Source organism: Ceratotherium simum, chromosome 1 (assembly GCF_057802395.1).
Source record: "Ceratotherium simum simum isolate JZ-2026a chromosome 1, ASM5780239v1, whole genome shotgun sequence".
NCBI lineage: Eukaryota > Metazoa > Chordata > Mammalia > Perissodactyla > Rhinocerotidae > Ceratotherium > Ceratotherium simum.
Window position 1 is genome coordinate 103,162,059 of NC_141900.1, and position 21,254 is coordinate 103,183,312.

The 21,254-nt window shown below is 48.6% G+C and overlaps 1 pseudogene; it reads right to left on the reverse strand.

The window, feature by feature from the left end:
* Positions 1–14,655: 14,655 nt before the first annotated feature.
* Positions 14,656–15,362, reverse strand: LOC147918331 (forkhead box protein M1 pseudogene; annotated as a pseudogene).
* Positions 15,363–21,254: the final 5,892 nt, after the last annotated feature.

The following is a 21,254-nucleotide window of genomic DNA, read 5'->3' on the forward strand; positions in this document are numbered from 1 at the left end:
AGGAGGAAATGGGATCACCTTCGTGGGAGAAACTGAGGGGGCTTTTTGAGCTCAGGAATTTGGGGGTCTGGAGGTGGGGGGCAGAGAAGGCTCTGGCTCTGCCTGCCGCCATCCTGGGAAGTAGCCCGGAGGACGCTCCTGCTGACCTGGGTGCGGACCTTCTCTCCCTTCCCACGGGGCTCACGATGGGTCCTTGAAGTGCTCCATCTGCCGCCTGCCAGCCCGAGGCCACTGTCAGGCAGGAAAGTGGGAGGGCCTGCTCCAACCTGTGAGAATCAGAGCGGCCTCCCCACCTTCTCCAGGGCTCCCCTGAGGGATCCAGCAGAAGGGAGGCAACAATGGGGGTGAGGGTGCAGGGACCACTGTTTGCTGCCTGTGACACTCCATGATGTCACCGCTCCCTCCAAAGGAGCTTGGCAGACCAGACTTCTTACTCCCAACATTTTTGTGTCTTTATGTTTTAGATGTGGCTTCTGTAAACAGCCTATAGTTGGATTAGTTTTTAGTCCAGTTTAACAAATTCCATTCCTTACTCTGAGCCCTCAGTTCATTTACATGTAAAGTAATTACTGACATGTTTAGGTTTGAATATACCATCTTATTTTGTGCTTTATGTTTACCCCATCTGTTCTGAGGTTTTTTCTTCTTCTTGGCCTTCTTTTGTATAGACAATGTTTTGATCATTCTGTATTCCCCTCTACTAGCCTCAAAATTTAATGAACCTAAAGGAGAAAGAGCCAAATTCACAATCATATTGGGAAGACGTTTAGCATATTTTTCTCAGAAGTTAGAACAAATCAGGAAGGAGTTAGAAGATTGGAACAAGCCAATTAACAAAATTGGACCTACTGATGAATATATAGAACCTTGTTCCATAGGACTATGAAATAGACATTCTTTTCAAGCCTATATATAGAACATTTTTTAAATTGGCCATATACTAAGCACTAGAGTGAGTTTAAACAAATTTTAAAGTATTGAAATTATATAGAATATGATCTATGACCATACTTTAGTTTTTTCTTTTCTTTTTTTGCTGAAGAAGATTCACCCTGAGCTAACATCCATTGCCAATCTGTCTCTCTTTTTTTTTTTTTTTTTTTTTTGCTTGAGGAAGTTTTGCCTTGAGCTAACATCTGTGCCCATCTTCCTGCATTTTGTATGTGGGTCGCCTCCATAGCATGGCTTGACAAGTGACGGTGTCAGTCTGTGCCCAGGATCCGAACCCACGAACCCAGGCTGCCGAAGCAGAGTGCATGGAGCTTTAACCACTTGGCCACAGGGCCAGCCCCTACTTTAGCTTTTAAGCTTCAAATAAATAAAAAATAACCAGGAATTTTCATATATTCAAAAAATAGAAATTATGCTGCTGAGTAAACCATGTGTCAAGAGATCATAATGGGAATTAGAAATATTTTGAATTAAACTATAAGAAAGTACCGTATATCAAAACTTGTAGGATAAAGCTAAATCAGTATTTAGAAATTTATAGGCAATGAGTGTGTGAAAAAGTAAAGGCTGAGAATTTCCAAGGAGGTACAACTTGGACAGCAAAGGCAATCCAAAGAGAGTAAAAGGAGGGGGCGATGTAAATGTAAGAGCAGAAATTAGTGAAATAGCATAATAGATATAATCAACAAAGCCAAAAATTGTTTCTTTAGCAAAATTAATAGAATTGATTAGCCTGTGGTGTATTTCATCAATACAAGAAGCTACAAATAACCAATCTCAGGGCCAAAAAAGTGGCATCACTACAGATGCTGCAGGCTGTCTAAAGATAAGATGATCTTTTAAGGCACTTTCTTCCAAAAATTAGAAAATCGAAGTAAAATAACATTCCTACAAGAATACGAATTAACAGACTCAAGAAGAAATAGAAAACTTGAACAGTCCTATGCCTTTGAAAACATTGCGTCAGTGATCAAACATCCTCCTGCAAAGGAAACTACAGACCCAAAAGGCTTCACCAGCAACTTCTACCTCACATTTAAGGAGAAGATTATTCCAGAGAACAGAAAAATATGGAATACACTTAGACTCATTTTATAAGATAGCATAATCTTAAAACCAAAACTTGACAGAACAAGAAAGGAAAATCACAGACTAATCTCAAAAGAAATGTACAGAGAAGCAAAAATCTTAAAATATTATCAAACAGAATCCAACAGTATGTCAGAAAACTAAAACATGGGTTTATTTCAGAGATGCAGGAATGGTTTAACATTTGAAAATAATTAAATGGTAGCTCACCACAATAATAGATTAAAGGAGAAAAATCATGTGATCATCTCAATAGATGGAGAAAGGTCATTTTATAAGAGCCAACAACCATAAATATTTTAAGTAAAAAGGATGAAAAAGGAAATTCTTTAATTTGATAAAGATTATCTACAAAAAACAAAAACAGCTTATAGCACGCATGATAGTTAATAGTGACAAGTTCAAGTGTTCCCTCCTGTCAGGAACAGGACAGGAGGTCCCTCATACACAATTCAGCTTTATAGTGGATGTTCTAGCCAGGACAGGACAGCAAGAGAAAAATAAAAAGGATGAGGATCTGAAGAGAATCAACAAAAGAGTCGTTACTCAGGGGTGACATGGCTGTATACATAAAAAATTTAAGGAAATGTATAGATCAACTGTTAAAAGTAGTGAGAATTTAGGGGCTGGCTTGGTGGTGTAGTGATTAAGTTCATGCACTCTGCTTCGGTGGCCTGGGGTTCACCTGTTCAGATCCTGGGTGTGGACCTACACTGCTCCTCAAGCCATGCTGAGGTGGCATCCCACAGAGCAACTAGAAGGATGTACAACTATTATATACAACTATCTACTGAGGCTTTGGCGGGAAAAAAGGAAAAAGGGAGGAAGATTGGTAACAGATGTTAGCTCAGGGCAACCTCCCTCAAAAAAAAAAAAGTGAGAATTTAGAATATACCAAAATAAATTGTATTTACATATACCAACAACTGGTAGATAGAGTTAAATTTAAAGATTTTATTTATTTATTTATTTTTTTCCCCCAAAGCCCCAGTAGATAGTTGTATGTCATAGCTGCACATCCTTTTAGTTGCTGTATGTGGGACGCGGCCTCAGCATGGCTGGAGGAGCGGTGTCGTCAGTGCGCGCCCGGGATCCGAACCCGGGCGGCCAGCAGCGGAGCGCGTGCACTTAACCGCTAAGCCACGGGGCCCGCCCATAGAGTTAAATTTAAAATTTTCATTTATAGTAACAAAAAATTCAAGAATCTAGGAAGAAATCCACAAAAGATTTATATGGAGAATATCAAGCGCTTTTTATGATTTCCTTCATTCTTTAGTCCTCATAACAGCTTAATTAGGTGTTAACAGTATTATTTTCCTCATTTGCAAGTGAGGAAACCGAAGCACAGAGAGGTTAATAAACTTGCTCAGGGTCACACAGCTGGTAGGGGATTGAGCAATGCTTGGAGCTGGGGTGATCTGGCTTCAGAGCAAAGTGAGGCCCTAAGACATGCAGAGCAAACGCACACTGAAAGCTACACCTTCGAACTAGATTTGGTGGAGCCTGAGGCAATTCAAGGAGGAAGGAAAAATAGATTATTTTTTACATTACTAACTTACAACATTTGTTTGTTGTTTGTTGAACGTCTGCTCCCTGCCCTGGTTGTAAGCGCTTTGAACGAGGGCAGATACATATTGTATCTCTGCACCACCACTGGGTCAGGGGCATAGTAGCGCTTCACTAAACATGAACTGACTATCTGAATAAGGCTTTTATTTGGATATGAGACACCAGAGAATGAGGGTGTTGGAATGAATTCACTGAAATTTCCCGAGTGTTTATAGAACCCTTGGATTCTGATTGAAACTGTGAGCTAATACTGTAGATGGGTGGGGCTCAGCGCTGAGCTTCTGTCTCCCCTGTGTTAGGTTGGTCGTGCATTATTACAGGAAAGAAGTTAGAAACATGTGTTTTCCTTGTCCTGGAGCATCTTCGTCCACTCGGCGTGTACTCAGACCCTCCATCCTCTCCACTTAAAATTTTCAAAATGTTTCCAGCTTGGTGGTGACTTGGACTTGGTCTTTAAGGGGATGAAGGACAAGACCCTAGAGCAGTGGTCCTCATCCCTGGGTGCACACTGAGATCACTTGGGAAATATTTTAAAAAATCAGGTTCAGGCCCCACTTACACAGATTCTAATCCAACTGGTCTGGAGTGGAGCCTAGCATTGGTATCTGTCTGTCTATCTACCTATATCTATCTATCTATCTATCTATCTATCTATCTATCTATCTATCTATCTATCTATCTATCATCTATCTATCATCATCATCTATCTATCATCTATCATCAATCTACCTCCTATCTAGTGACTTTCAGGCCGTTGTGAGCAGAAGAGGAGGTTCTTAGTCTGGGATGCATCTCTCTGTCCATCAGATCCCACGGGGACAGCTTTCTCTGTCAGACCTAGGCAGAGTGGCAGGAAGCTGCATGTCTGGAATTCTGATTTAGGAAGGAAGAGCTGGGATCTGGTGGAAGAAAGGGGCTTCAGTTCCTTGGCCTTGGCGCCATCTGCAGGGAAGGACAAGCAATTACACATCAAAGCTGCAGCTAGTATGGTTCAGGGGCTGGGAGGAAAGCTGAGAGGCCATGAAGTCTGCCAGCAGACACTAAAGGACCTCCTCAAAGCCTCCACTGGCCTGCACATGAAGTCATCCTGCATGTGGTTCCTAGCTACGGGATGCATATGTGTCTTACTGTCGCCAGATTTCTCTTCCTAAAGCAGAGCTTGGTCCTGCTGCCCCCTCGCTGGGGGTTGGGGGGTGGGACAGCATCCTTCAGAGACTCTACACTGACATCAGAATCAAGTCCTAGGCCTCACCCAAGCATCCAGAGCCTTCCAGGAGCTGGCCTCGACTTAGCTGAACAGTCTTATCACTGCTTTCTCTCATAGATCTCATTTCAGCCGGGCTGAACTCGCTAGTCCTTATGCATTCCTGAGCCCACATGTTTTTCCCTGCTGCTGTCCCTGCCTGAAATCCCTTCCTCAATTTTCGCATTTGACAAGGTCCATTTTATTACCTCTGCCACGATTCCTGCAGCCAGAAGTGACGGAATAATGACATTCTGAGCAGAGTAGCTGCTAGGTCCCCGAATGGTGGGAAGGACCTCAAAGGTCTTTAACCCTCACAGCAATCTTAAAGGCAAAGTGTGTTATCCCCATTTTATAGGTTCAAACGCTGAGCGTCAGAGCAGTTCGGTAGCTCGTCCCAAATCACAAATCTAAGAAGTAGCTGGGCGCAGGCGACAGTCTGGGTCTGACTGGGGCGTGATTTGCTGCTGCTTTTTACTGCCCCCTGCAGTTAGTCTGTCCTAAGTGTTTCTGTGTGACTACATTGTTTCCCATTGTAATTGTAATCACTGGACAGTATCCCGCGTAACCGAGGCACTATCATTTATTTAGCATCTTTTTACTCCTTGATGTTTGACTTGCAGAGAACATCTTTGTGCCCATGGCTTTTTTCCTGTTTTGAAATCCCCAGAAATAGGATCTCTGATTATGTATATTTTAGGGATCTGGACAGGGAAAGTCAAATAGTTTCTAAAAGATTTTCAGCATTAGCAATACATAGCTATATCACTTTTACAAATATATATCATGTAGTGGAATTGACATTTGTCCCTTTAATTTCAAACCTACAGAAAATGTGAAAGAACAGTACAAGGAACACCCATATACACTTCACCTATAGTTCGCCAATTGTTAATATTTAGCCATAGTTGCTCTCTCTCTCTCTCTCCATATATGTAGATATTTTTTCCTTTTTTGCTGAACCATTTGTAAGTATATTGCAGACATCATGGCATTTTGCTCCAAAATATTTCTTCATATATAGCCCAAGAAGAATAGTCTCCTACATAGTCATACTATGAAATTTTTTTTTGGTGAGGAAATTTTGTGTGTGTGTGTGAGGACGAGTGGCCCTGAGCTAACATCCACTGCCAGTCTTCCTCTTTTTGCTTGAGAAAGATAGTCCCTGAGCTAACATCTGTCCCAATCCTCCTCTGCTTCTTGTATGTGGGATGCCAATCATGGCTTGATGAGAGGTGTGTAGGTCCGCACCTGGGATCCGAAACCATGACCCCCGGGCCACTGAAGCAGAGCACGCACACTTAACCAATACACCACCGGGCCAGCCCCGGACTCCCAAGAAATTTAACATTGATAGAATAAAATCATTGCATAATGCATAGTCTATATTCAAACTTCCCCAATTGTCCCAATAATAATTTTACAATTTCTTTTTGTCCAAAATTCAACTAAGGATCATGCATTGCATTTGGTTGGCATGTCTCTTTCGTCTCCTTTCATCTAGAACCATCCTCCACCCTTTTTTCTTCCATGACTTTGACATTTCTCAATAGCTCAGAGCAGTTGTCTTGTACAACATCCCGTTATCTGGGTTTGCCTAATTGTTTCTTCATAACTGGATTCATGATTGGATCCAGGTTCAACATTTTTAGCAAGACTACGACATAGGTGATGTTGAGTACTTCTCATTGTTTCACGTTAGGAAGTATAGGTATATCGTGAACCTACTCCATTATGGGTGATGACGAGTGTGATCACTTGATTACAGTGGTACCCACCAGCTCTCTTCCCCGTGAAGATGCCTTTTCCCTTTGTAATTAATAAGCTTTCGGTGAGGTGATACTTTGAGATTTTGTGACTATCCCGTTCTTCAAGAACTTTCCCCAACAGTTCTAGCATCCATTGATAATTGTTGCCTAAATAAATTCTTCCATCGGTGGTTGTAAAGTAGTGTTTTAAAAATCCTATCATTCCTTTTATATTTATCCGATTTCATCTTCTGTAAAGAACTCTTCTGCCCCCTCCTCCTTTTTAGTACCGCTGAGGACTCATGGCTGCTTTTTTACTGTCATTGTTCGTTTTGATGCTCAAAGTGTCCAAACTTTGGCCAGTTGGAAGCCCTTCAAGCTAGTTCCTGTGTCCTATCACTCTTTGAAAAAAAATCCCCGCTTTCTGGCACAAAAGAAGCCAGCTTCCCCTTGTCCTTTCCCTGCCCCGGACTTAGAAGCAGCCCCTTGCTTGGAGGCTCCTTCCTTTTGGTGAGAATGTATTTAGACCACCCCATTAAAACTGCAGTACACCCCCATGACCCTCCCTCTCTCCCCCTGCTGCTTCACTTTCCTCAGGAGCATCAGCTAACAAGCGGCTAGTTTTTTTGCTTATTCTCTGTGTCCCCTGTGGAATGGAAGCTCCACGAGGGCAGGAATGTGTCTCTCTTGTCCATTACTGCCCCTGGCTCCTACAGCAGCACACTGCACACAGCAGGCGCTCAATACACATCTTCTAATAAACTGAATAAGCATCATCCTCTGTAGCGAATGTGCAAGTGCCACTGTGGAGCCCGGGAACAGGCACCGTCCTCAGGTCTATAGCAGAGGAAGCTGGGGACCAGGCGTGAGGCATCCCTTTGTAACACCCTTGGCAGGGAAGAGGCTGTGGTGAGCTGAGGATGGAGTGACCAGAACCTGGGACCCCTGATGAAGGCAAGGCAGGGAGAGCCCGCAAGGGCCCGGGGGGAAAGGGGAATGAGCACTTGCCGGTGAGGGATTTGGTTTGGGAGGCTGAGCACTGGGCTGCGTCTAAGATCACAGGTCACACCCAGATCCCCGTTGCTGGACTTCATTTCTGCAGGACTCATTTCTCTGCCCCTCAGCTCCGGTGTCTTTCTAGGGAGATGGAATCCCCCAGGTGCCCTCACCCATCGCGCACCGTGAGCCTCACCATGTCCGTTGGCCCAGACTGCTCTGGTCTCACCTCTCATCTGTCCCACCCACGTCGTTCCCACACGGCGGCCTGTGTTGTCACTGCCAGGCAGTGCCGGTCTGAGTGATGGTAGATGCGTGACAAGCATTCGGAGCCTTGAGTTACATTCCGAGAAGGCTCTGCGTGGAGGGCGCCAGGGCTGAGGCCCCGGGGAGCGGGCTGTGGGGGACAAGGCCCGAGGCCCGGGAGGGAGGCGGGAGTGGGCAGTGAGCTGGGCTGGGATGGGAAGATCCCCGGTGAGTGCCATGGAGGGATCCCTGCTGGAAGCCAGTGCGGGATGAGGGCTGGAGCCCAAATTTAGGGCTTTGTGTAGCTTTCAGGTCTGACACAAGAAGAATTTGTACCTTGACTCTCTCTTACTATTAACGTGTGGCTCAAATAAGATCAGTGAGAACATAATTGTAAAATGTTAAAGTTTTGCGCGAAGATATGTAAATATTTGGAGGGAGAGACAGAGAACCAACCTGCGTGCCCAACTCTACCCTCCTTCCCGTTTCTGCAGCAGAACTTCCTGTTTGCCCGATTTCATGGCACCTCTACAGGGCAAACGAACCTCCACAACGTCGTGGGTAGTTCGGGTGACCAGGAGCAGGGGAGATGTGAGGGAAGCAGAGGCATCTGCCAGCAGCTACCATCTCCGGCCTGCAAAGCGCTCCTCCTCCCGATGCTGGCTGAGGGAACGTGGTGGAGGAGCCCGTTACACATGGGGCGTTGAGTCTCCTTCCTGGCCCTCGAGAAAGGGCTGGAAAGCCAAACAGAGGGGCTAGTGAGGAGTCCTGAGCCTTTGTCCAAAGCCCTGTCCTCAGGAAGGGAGAGAAGGGTGCTGCCCAGGGAGAGGGGCCCCCACGTGATGGGCTCTGAAGTGGCCCCAAAGCAGAGGGGGCGGTGGACGACCATTGGAGTTAGGGATGGCGTGGCTACTGGCCCCCGTACTACTGACCCTATGTGCTGTGTGGTGTCACTTAGGAGAAATACTGTCTTGCTGACCCCACCTGGCACCGTCAGCCTTCCTCAGCCGTGTAGACGAGCTGGGTGTGTGCCAGTCTCTGTGCCCAAAGCCAGCACAGGCGCAAGAGGGGAGGCTCAGATCCCCCCTTCAAGCACCTTATATTCAAGTCAGGGAATCTATTATTTATTCATGGCTGGAGGTAGTCTGTGAGGGAGGACAGGTGGTCCCCATCTCTCTTTGGGAAGGTGAGGAGCCAGGTTTAGAGACAAGTGGTCTCACATTCTTCTGCTGAGGAGATCCTAAGAAGGCCTGCTGTGGATGGAATTGTGTCCTCCCTAACTTGTATGTTGAAGCCCTAACTCCCAATGTGACTGTATTTGGAGTAAGTAAGGAGAGTTACATGAGGTTGTGAGGGTGGGGCCCTGGTACAATGGGATTAGTGCCCTCATGAGAAGAGAGACACCAGACAGCTTGCTCTCTCTCGACCTCGTGAGAACATGGCAAAAAGGCAGCCGTCTGCAAGCCCAGAAGAGAGACCTCATCAGGAGCCCAACCAGCCGGCACTTTGACCTCAGACTCTCAGCTTCCCAAACTGTGAGAAATAAAATATCTGTTGTTTAAGCACCCAGTCTGTGATATTTGGTTACAGCAGCTTGAGCAGACTAAGACGAGGCCTCAGTTTAAATTTTTTCAGAGAGTAGAAAACATGAATGAGGCCTTACTTGCTGTTTCCCAAATAGGAGGCAGTAGAGCTAATTGAAATAATCACGGATGTTTTCAGAGGGCTGACCACGTGCTGGGCACCGTCTTCAGCTCTTTGCTCGTGTTGATTCATTTAAAGCTCTCACAATAAGCCCATGGGGCGGGTACTTTGGTACTATTATTTTCTTCATTTTACAGATGAGTTAAAGCCATCTGCCCAGGGTGACAGGACTGGCACACGGTGGGGCCAGGATGTAAATTGAGGCAGTTGTGGAGTCAGGTCTGAGATGCGGATCTCTCCCAGTCCCACACAGGCAAGTTGCCCACCCTCTCTACATCTCGGTTTCCCTTTCTGTAAGTAGAGTGCTGTCTCACCCACAGATGTCGTGGTGTTTCGCAGATGATCTCATAGCGCTCCCATGGTGTCGATGTCACGTGGTGTCTGACGCGTGCGAAGTACTCAGTGACACTGGGTAGTATCATGTAGAGGGGGCCTCCTCTCACCGCCCCCTCCATGCCCACCTGGAAACTGGAAAGGGAAATTCCAGACAAATTAGGAGAAATCTCTCTGCAGTGAAAGGCAGGACTCAGACTGTGAATGTTTTAGTCTCATAAAGACCATTAATCCCGCCTTCTCAAACCTGACGGCTCCTCAGGATAACGTGGCAGCTCCTGTGGGAAACCCAGCTGTCCTGCCCGCTCCAACACTGCCTCCGCAGTGACAGCGCCCAGGGGTCGCCCAGTGGCAGGGCTGCAGACGCGGGTCTGCTGAGGTTGGATCCCCCATTTCCTAGGTCCTCCTCGCCAGTCTGTCTTCACACAGGAAAGTAACTCTTCACCTCCCCGGGCCTGAAGGAAGGAGAGGCCGGTCTGCGAGGTGGCTAGACTAACTGGACAAAAGCTTTCCATATGTTATTAAAGCTGACATACACTCAATTAAACGGACGTTTCCTGTGGGAATTAGACTTCGTGTTATCACTACTACCTGAGAGAGAGAGAGAGAGAGAGAGAGAGAGAGAGATGGGCCTAATCAGAGAGGAATGTCCACAATGTCAAAGGACTTAGAAGGTACATAAACTTGAACCCTGGACTATGTGATCTGCCTTCCCGTGCCCCTCACCTGAGCTACATCCCAAAAGCCTACACGTGTTTCTAACAGGCAAGTTTTCTCCTAAAATCCATCTCCCTCTCTTTAGTCCTGCTTCCTTATTCTCGAATTACCATGATTCTTCACTTGGGGCCTTTCCGCCCTTGCTGTGACTTCTGTTTATTGACCCATCCTTGTACGTGGAAGAGAATATTCTGGAACACTCATGTAGGAGGCTTTCCCTCTGCTCTGCTCAGCAACATTGAAGGTGACACATATGAGCTAGTGTTTAAGACAAACAAACAAGACCTGATGCTCAAGTTGATGTACAAAAAAACTACACAAGCCAGCCAGTGATGATCCAGCCGTCTTCAGTCTAGCTGGGTGGACCTGCCCTTCTCACCCAACACACACTCACTCACATGCACAAACTCACTCACACCCGCATACCCTCACATACATATTTGCTCACATACTCATACACTCATGCACTCGCTCACACATACTCACACTTATGCATTCACACACTCACACATTCTCACACTCACACACTCTCAGGTGCTGTGGTCATATTGCACCTTCTTCCCCAGGCTGCCCCTGGGGAACGTTTTAACTTGCTCTGGGGTATCCAGGAGTGCTGATGGGGAGGGTCCCTAGGCGGTATCGCCCTCCCTGTGCCCACACTCCATCTACTGTAGCCACTTCCTGCTTCCTAAGTGGGATCTCTCTAAAATCCAGGCCCCTAGTCCTAGAGGATCTCCATTTTACATTAAGAAATTAGGAGTTCAGAACTCTGGCATTTATCTCAATACCACTAAACTGACCGTGGAGGACAGACTGCAAGGTGCCCCTGTGACCCCACCTCCTGCTTTCACTCCTTTGTGTGGACCCCTCCTCTGAGTGTGGGTGGGACCTGTGACTTGGCTTCTAACCAGTGGAATATGGCAGAGGTGATGGGTGTCACTGTCGTGGTCGCATGCCGTTGGATAAGTCTCTGTCTGGCCAGCAGAGGCTCTCTTGGCAGACTTGATGAAGTAAGCACCATGTTGGGAAGCCCACGTGAACATGGAGACCTGTAGGCAGCCTCTAGGGTCCGGGGTGGCCTCCAACCGGCACCCAGCAAGAAGCCACAGCCCCCAGTCCTGCAGCCACAAGGAAATGCATCCGCCAGCCTGGGTGAGTTCAGAGCAGATCCTTCCCAGCTGAGCCTTGGACGCGAATACAGCTGGGCTGACACCCTGAATGCAGCCTGGGGACCCTGAGCAGAAGGCCCCGCTGAGCTGTGCGGGGACTCCTGACCACAGGAGCCCGTCAGATCATGAATGTGTGTTGTTTTAAGCCGCTCAGTGTACGGTCATCTGTCATACAGCAATAGATAACTGATGCACCTACACGTGCCAGCTTCATCTTCTTTTAATATATTTACTTTCATTCTGATAATACAAAAATATGTCATTATAGAAAAAACGGAAAAGGTAAAAGTGTAAAGAAGAAAGTAAAAATAGCCCATGCTATGTCACGTTACATAAGTGCTTACTATGTGCCAGGCACGTGACAACACACTGTGCCCAAGGTAATCCTGGCAACAGCCCCGCCGGGTAACAGGACTTGGAAAGGATAAAAGGCTGGTCTGAGTCAGAAGGCTAGTAAAGTGGGGCTCCAGGAGGCGAGTCAGTGTCCACCTGAGTTTATAGCCAGCACTGTCACCCACTCTATCAGAGGTCCTCCGAGTTTTTTTGTGTTTGAGGCACGCTTTCAGACAGAATTTTGGCAGCCTACTTCAAGGGATTTTAAGATTTGAAACAACATTACACAAGTCTGGGGGGAAAAAACCCATAATCACGATTACATTTTAACAATGTCTGCAAGAGTCCATGAAAGCATCCAGCTGTCACACAGTTTTCTCAATGGCCTCACCTTTTTGTGTTGCTGTTTAAGAATGATTTCTAGCTGAGGCCATATTCTAATTTAGACTCGAAGTAAAATTCAAGGATTTTTCCAGTAACATTTCTTCAGCAGTGGTTTTATTTTGGCCATGTCATTTACTTGTCACTTGCAGCGAATAGCCCCTCCGTCTATGCAGCGTTGGTGCCCCTGCTCTTTTTCATCACAATGACAACACCAGCCAACACTCACTGAGCACTTATTATATGGCTGTCACATTAATGATGCTCAGTGAGGAAGATCTGAGAATAATCCTGCCCTTGATGTGTTTTATAAAATAAGATTTAATGACGTTTTCAATTTAGCTAATATTTACACCCAGAAGGTGCCAAGCCCTACGCTGTATTATTTCATTATTATGCACTGTTTCCTTTCACCCTAACACCAACCCTGTGAAGGGTTATTTTGTCCTCATTTTGCAGAGAAGGAAATGGAAGCTTCGAACGGTAAGTCAACTGCTCAGCCGGTGAGTGGGAGGACGGCTTTGGTGCCAGACGGTCCCCCCTGAGCGTGCTCCCTTGTCTGGCCTGCTGGACTCTCTCTCCCTCTAAGACGCCTTTGCTTTCCTTACAGTCTTAAACATCTTGCAATATCCGAGTTGGTGCGGTTTGTGACTTAGTGTAAGAATGAAGGCAGGTCTGGAGTCTAGGCAGTAAGAATGTTTATCACCGACCCACTGACTCGTCATCACGAGGCCTTTTGCACCGCATTGTCATCCAGCATCGCCGCCCTGGATTTATGGGGCAGAGAGTCACAGCAGCATTCCTGGGCTGGCCCCTGGGCACGCGGTCAGCTAGGACCTCGGGCGGCTCTTTGCAAAGCTAGGGGGCAGGTCTGGGGTGCTCTCAGCCTCCTCAAGCCTCCGGCCAAGTTCTGTCACTGCTAACCTCCCTGGCCTGATGACACATCTGATCAGGCACACCAGAGGACGCACGCTTTGGCTTCAGAAGTGTCCACCTCCCACTCCCACCCGAATTCAACTCTCGACCCCATCCATGAGAGACCTTTTACCAGGATGTCTTCTTGCAGGAAGGCTGACGTGGAAACATGGGGAGGACAGGGGAACAGTAAGAGGGACACTGGCCAGCAGATCCCTGCCTGGGTGCCTACACCCTGAACCAGGTACCTTGGACCTGGAAGAAACTGTGCCCTGTAGGTCCTCCCCTCTTACAGAATCTAAAAGTACAGTGCAGAAGCAAACCAACCCCGTCACCTCATCACCTTGTGGCAGTCCCTAGATAATGATCTAAGAAAATCCATTTCCATTAAAGGATGCATTGGAGACTATGCTCTATTTACAAGGGCCACTGTCTGGGAGCAGAGTGGGTGAGAGGCAGTGAGTGCCCCTGACTCTTCACCTTTGTTTGGTTGTTTCTGTCCTTCGGTTCCTGGAAGGGAGGGCGGAGGAACCAGAACCTCCTAGGGAGCCCACAGGCAGGAACAGGGTCTTACTGCTTGCTGAGGTCCAGGGGTGGCTCAGGCATGACTGTTGTCTTGGCACAGTTGGGAAAGGTGACACTAAAAGGAGCAGACCTATCTCCTGGATGCTGTTCTCGCAGAGCGTCCTAGGACCACCCCGCCACACAAGTGCTCCGAGTCATGAGCGGTGTGCGCCGCCAGGGGAGGCCAGGCCTCTACTGCAGTTCAGGAGTGAGCGGGCACCAGCTGCTGTTACCACAGTCCTCCTCCAGCCGGGTAAGCAGCTGCCCCAGGGTTTTGATGAAACTTACTTATCATGTCCAGAACCTGAATTCTGTTAGGGAATGGCTAGCTTTAGGGCTGGAAACCTGTAGCTCAGGGTAGCCTGGTTTTGGGATTTTCAGGTATGATAGGAACAGCTGCTGAAGGCAGGGCTGGGACACATCACCTGCAAGGCCCTGAGACTATGACTCCTTAAATTTTATGCCCTGGCAACCTGCTTCCCTTGCCCTAGTCCCAGCCTTGGTCAAAGGGGTTAGAAGCAAGGTCAAGGGCTCTCTACTGAGGAGCTCATGGGTTGAGTCAAAGAGGAGATCACTTCAATGGGGCAGTGCTGAGGCCCATCAGCCCAGGGAGTCGGGCAGGAACCCAGAGGCACTCTGGAGTTCATACTGGGCAGAAATCCAGCCAACCCCCACCACTTGGGCTGGGGTACGAACCCTAGGAGTTTGGGATCACAGGGGAGGTGGCTTTGCTTGGGATGGAGACGGGCAGCTTCTTGGACATCTCCTTAATGGATGTCTTAAAGGATCCTTCCTCCCGCTGGGAGAAGCCAAGCTTGGAGGTGGGCTCTGAGGTCTTATCTGGAGGTGCTGGGCCCCCAAGAATTGTAGTTGAGGCTCTTTCAGGCAGGGAGGCAGCAGGATCTGCTTCCACTGGCCCTGACTTATCTCCTAGTCTCTCTGCTAAATCGTCAGGATTTCAGAGACCACCGGGCTGGGGACTTTAGCCCAGTGTAGGAGATCTTGGTCCTTGGAATGAGAAGGTGGGACAACTCCTCCCAGGGGTGGGCTGATTCTCTTTTGAAAGCTGGGAATGGGGAGATCCACCTTTCCAAGTTGACACTCCAAGCTCATGGGCCTCCATAAGCATGGTATTGGACCCCGAGGCTGGATTTCTCCTAGCAGGGGTCTCTGCTCTTTACCAGCCCTGAAGCAGGGAGAGGGGCCATCCCTTCATCAGCTAGGATCACTCTGAGGCTCATGAACTCTCTTGCTGTGATGGATAAACTCTGAGCTCTTGAGTGAAGCTGCCAGGAGAAGTCAGGCCTTCACTGAGGGCTGCCACCCCGGGGCCTCTTCACAGGAATGAAGTGGGCCCAGGGAGGAGCTAACATGCGATACCAGTAGCAACCACAGGGAGTCCATCTTCCTGAAAAATTCTGAAAAGGGTCATTTCTGCCATTCAAACACCTGGGGCAACACGAAGCAGCCATTGGCATTGAAGCAGATGGTCCAAAAGAAGACCCCGCCACTGGCAGGTATTTCTCTAAAAACATGTCATGGGGAAAAAGGTTGTGGCAGATGGAATTCTTTCAGTCTGATCTGGCACTGTGCTAAAGCAGGGGAAGTGTTTTCTGATCCATGTCTGGATGTCTGAGTCACAAGGTTCCTCTCCGTACTGAAGGCAAATTGAATCATATCCACATAGGAGTGCAGCGTCCTCTTGGACGCAGTCCTGCCAGGGGTCTCCTCCTCCTTCAAGTGCCCCACTCCAGGGAAGATTCTCCTTCTCTTCCATTTCTTGCTTGATGCTGCTGGAGCCCAGTCCATCAGAGCTCACCTTTCCAAGTCAAGAGGGCAGGCTGCCTCACCTCAGCACAGCTCTCCCACATTTGCCTGGACAGGTTCCAGGTGGTCCAGGAAAAGTCACATCCTTAGCTGCAGCCTTTGGCTTCAGGATCCCAGTTATCACTTCTGCCCTGTGGCATCCTTGTTGGTTTGGTTTGGAGGATGGTTTTGGAGGGCGAGCTGACGAGGATGAGCTTGTAGGGCCTACCACTACCACTTTCTTCTCCTTTAGCAGTCAGGAATGCAATGATGCTTTGAGTAAGGCCTCGCTGGGGACAGGCAGTACCTGGGTATTGGGCAAGGTGGACTGTTAATAACCTTGACCCCAGCTGGAAATTTGCAAGGGTCAGACTCTGCCTGGAGGCCTGTGCTTGACTGAGCTCCTACTGAGCAGGGGGCCTCTTAGGCTCCTCCCTTGCTGTTCCATCTCAAGCAATGGGAAGGGGCAGGCCTCCATCTTCTAAGAATCAGTGGCCAAGGGGTATGGGGGTGGGGTGGCTGGGTTTTATCATGAATCTGTACTTTTATCTTCCACTGAACATCACAAAAATGGACCGTCTGGACCACAGCTCCTGCTGCTGCTGCCACTGCTGCTGATGGGGTAGGACTCTGGGCTCCAGCCTCCTTCAGCCTGTGGGGACAAGCCAGGGTCCAGGAGAGCATCTCATTCAATGGGAAACCAGGCCAGCTGGGTCCTCTGTCGGTGGGAGAGGAATAGGGGATACCAGGAGGGGAAGGAGCTCTGGGCAGGGGGCTGGGGGGCTTACTTCATGTTTTTAATACTATTTGTGTAAGCAAAGAATGGAATGTCAGGATTCTTTTGGTTGCAAGTTCAGAAGCCCAACTTAACTAACAAAGATGAAAAGGGAAAAGTATTGGCTCATTGAATTTGCAGGAAGGTGTGTCAGATGGGCCCTTTTGGAAGCAGGTAGATAGAGGGGTAAGAGACATATTGGGAGTTAATTCCTGTGAAAGACAAAAAGGGGAGAAAACATATGTACGCATGATGCGGATGTGACACCTCTGAAAGGAAAGTGGGAGGAAGCAGAATCCTGCAGGTAGAACCTCAGACTGTGAGGCACGGTCTCAGCCAACCCCTAGGGAACTCTGAAGCAGAAATCCACACTGGGCAGAAATGGCCAGGCCTGAGTACCCGGCTGTGCACTCTCACCGGCTGGGGTCTTCCTGGGAAGAGCTTGGTTTCGGCTCACAAGTTGAGGTGGATCCTGAAGGCATCAACAGCTGCATGCTGACAGTGCATTGTACTCACAGCAGAATGGTGCTGGGTTTGGAAGGGAAATCCAAGTGGTGCATCTCCATGGTTGCCACAGAAAGGCAGAGCTACAATTTGGCCTCAGGAATGTCAAGAATCTATGGTTCATCTGATACCAAAATTCCCTCCATCTCTCCTTCCTGCTTTTCTCTGTGGTCAGCTCTATTCTCCTTCCCTGAAGACCAGCCTTGTCCATGTGATAAGGAATATAGCCTATGAAGCCTTGCAAGTTTGACTTGTGTGGCCTTTGTTGCCCAAGAGGCAACACACTCTTGATACAAAGTTCCATGTCCCGGGGAAGGGTTCCAACTGGCCTACCTGGGGTTGGCTTCTCACCTGGACCAATCGGCTAGTGCCAGGGACAGGACCATGAAGAACATGGCAGCTAGATCCGGCCACATTGCTGAAGCAGGAACAATAAGGGGGAAGCATTTCCCAGAAGAACAGCTACACTGGATAAGTAAAAAATGAGTGTCTGTTCCAAGTAGTCTCTACAGCTTGCCTCCACTGCCTCACGCCAACCTGCCCTCAACCACTTGCAATCTAATTTTTGCTCCCACCACTCTACTGAAGCAGCTTTCTAGTAATCACTAATGATTTCATAATTAATAAACCTGATTGTCCACTAGGAACTCCCAGGATAAGAGTTGTCAACATAGGGCTGGTTCTAGTTACACTGCCCACTGCGGCGGATGCCTCTTGGGCTTGTCTTTCCAGCCTGGGAGCCAATGACCACCCCTTTTCCTGGAAACTCCCATTTCTCTCATAAATCAGGATGGGACATGACACTCGAATTAAAACCATGTGAACCCATCCCCCTGGTCACAGGTGATCAAATCCGGGATAAATCTGACTTTGGCTTAGCCAATCAAATCCCAGGAATTTGGAACCGAGAAAGTCAATTGTTTGAGTGACTACATTGGTAACTGGTCCATGTGGAAACTGTGGAAAGCCACCCTGACTGTGCCACGGGAATGAGGAAGCAAGAAAGCAGGTCCGCAGAGAAGAAGGACACCCCGAGGGAAAGCAATTGTTCGGGGCGTATCAGTGGAGCAGAAGCAGAAGGGTGGCCGTCCAGAGGGTGCATTGCCTTCATCGGGGGACACTGCAGCCTCACGTGGCCCCACACAGGGGGCAAGTGACTCAGAAGAACTCAGCAAGCACCCCATGGGAGAAGTCAGTATCTAGCAGCATCCTGCCACACAGATGCCACCCGTGCAGGATGATGACAATGCCCACCAAATGAGATCTTTTCTCCTCCCCTCCACCCTGCCATCCCCCAGAAGGGCCAAATGGGGCACAGGGAGTGAGGAGGAAGAGGGGAAGGACAAGGTGGAGAAACATTGAGACCTGGGCCGCTTTTCCATCAGTCTACCAGATATATAGATCAGCCCTGAATGGAATGGGGAGGATCGTCAACGTGGATGAGATATTCAAGTTTGGGGTTAGTCCAGACTTTTTAATAACTGAAAATGAGACTATTCAAACTCTCAGGACATATTAGGATCCTCCTGGTACACGGTCCAGAAGCGGGTGCTGTGGATTGTCCACAAAGGTGGCCCCAACCCCTCCCACCCCGTCCCTCCGCTCGCTACTTTGCCATGTGACTTGGTGGGGTGTTTTCCCACCTCTTGAGCTTGGGCTGGCCTTGTGACTTGATTTGATCAAGGGAATGTGGCAGAAGTGACATTGTGCATGTTTTGGAGTCTTTACAGAATCTGTTCCCGCCTGTTGGAATACAGAGCTGCCCTGTTAGGAAACCCAGGGCGGCCTCCTGGAGGAGGAGAGCCTCGCCAATAATCAGCACCAACCACCAGACACGGGATTGGGGTGATCTTGGACCATCCAGGCCTCATGGGGCCCCAAAGCCACAAAAATTTCTGTAACTGCATGAAAGACCCCAGGCGAGACTAGCCAAAAACCAGTCCACTGGGCCGGGCCCAAATTGCTAACCCACAGAACTGTAAGCAAACAAATGGTGGTTGTTTTCAGCCACTTGATTTTGGAGTGATTTTTTGCACAATAATGGAAATTTGGTACAGTGGAGAAGAGGGATCTGACAGAATGGGTTTGAATGTGATGATGGAAGAAACAAAGTAGCTCCTTGATCACCATGTACCCAGTCCAGCTCATTTAATTAACCAGTTACACTTGCAAATGCAGATCCCTGCAGTGACACTGCACAGGTACTCAATTGCTCCCCGAGGTGTTCTCAGGCGCCTCAGTACCTACCTGACTTCAGATGGTCACTTGCGTTTTGGGGCATCTCCCTTGTCCTGCTCAGCAGTAGTTCCCCAGCAATCACCTCACAGAGCTGTTGAAAGCTCAGAAGAATGTTCTCTAAACCCTGATGGATTGTGACTAGCACTGGCCCCAGGAGGGGAGGAGAAGCCTGTCACCTTGACTGGAAATAGAAGTGGGGGCGAGGTGGAAGCCATCGCTGCTTTCTTTCCTTCCTGAAACAAAGCACAGCAAAGCCAGATGGGACACAGGAGTATGCAGGCCACGTGGCAGCTGTGAGAGGCAAAGCCCCCAGTCAGACTGTTCCACACAGGGGGATAACTCATGGGATCCCAGGGCAGAAGCCCCGGGCTTTCTACTTCCAACCCAGGTAGGCCCTCCCAGGGCGCTCTCCCACCTCCAGGCCCAGCCAGGTGGGTGGGCTTTGGTCTGGGTTCAGAGGCAAGGGGAGGGGTCCTTCTGGCTAATTGTGAATCCTGATCTGATCCCAGACCCTCAACCCACTTAGTTGTGGGTTTGAATACCCCACCCTCCCAAGGCTGCTAAACGAGAAGGGGATGCAGAGCTGGGTTGCTTCCTCTGGCTCCACAGAGGTTCCCAAAGTGCCTTTAGGCCCCTCCTGGGGTAGCAGCAGCTCAGGCCCAGGTCACAAGGAGAACGGGGCACCTGCTAGCAGGGGCTGCCCGGGCAGAACCGTGAATTTCATCTTTCCCTCCTTCCTACCCTTCAGTCCCCATGGGAACTGCTCCTTCTCTAGGTCTCTGTTCTCTCCTGTGAGGGATGAGGGTTAAAACTGGTCAGAGAGCAGAGGTTCTTAAGCCAGCTCCAGGGACCATGAGGCCCACGGATGGGTTTGCGGGCCGGGGGGGTGGGGGCTCCATGTACTCTCTGAAATTATATGCACACTATTGTTTCTATGCATATTTTTCTAGGGAGAACCTAATACATCTTAACAATGTACTTGGTCATGCACAGAAAGTTAGGGACCGCTGGTCTAGAAAATTCCTGCCTTCCTCCCCCACCCCACTAATATTCTTGCTTTCCTTCTCTGTACCCTCTCCCAAGCTGTGGTACTCTCGTCCTCCTGAGTCTGTGTGGCTGTCTTCTCATCAAATCATGTATATGTTGAGCATCTGGAGGACCCCCAATGAAGGACATATGTTACAATAAGGCTGTTGAATAGGGGAGACGTAAGGTGTGTGAACATACAGACAGCTAACTCAGATGGTTGCATCAAACAGTAAATTTAGCTTTAAGCATCCGTGCAGCCAAGGGAAAAATGGATTGCTGAACAAATATTTATGATCTCTCCAGGTTTTGTGCTTTGGCTGTTAGTGCGTCTTAGCCCTAAGCTGTGACTCTGAAAAGGTGGATTCTAGGCACTAAGGCTCCTCAGGTGGGGAGGGACTTCGAGACAGGTGGGCCTTCTAAAGGCTCCTCTTCCAACAACACAGTTCAACAGCACGCAGTGAGCACACACAGGTGTCGGGTCCTGGGAATCCAGACAGTAAACATGATGCCTGTCCCCGAGTTGCTCCCATTGGCTGGAGGAGACGAGGCTCTCACACCCATAATGGCTTAACCTGGGAAATGAGGACAATCATCCCCTATCAAAGGGGACTTCAGAGAATTACAAGAGCCTAGGTCATGATAAGCCCTCAGTAAGTCTTAGGTATATGGAGACACAAGAGCCTGAAGATGGCATCTGACAAAGTGGCAAACAGCAGCACCAGATTCCTGCGGAGGGGCCTCCATCTGGGAAGTCAGGTGGATGGGCGCTTCATGTTGGGGAAACCAAGGAGGGAGGTGGGGAGGTGGGAAAGACTGGGCTTGGTAGGGAGACGAGAACAAGCTCTGTCAGGGGTGAGGGAGGGTGTGTACCAGGAGGTGTGGGAAATAAGTTGAAAAGGTTCGTTGGACCAACTGCAAAAGGCTTTCAATTAAAACCACAAAGG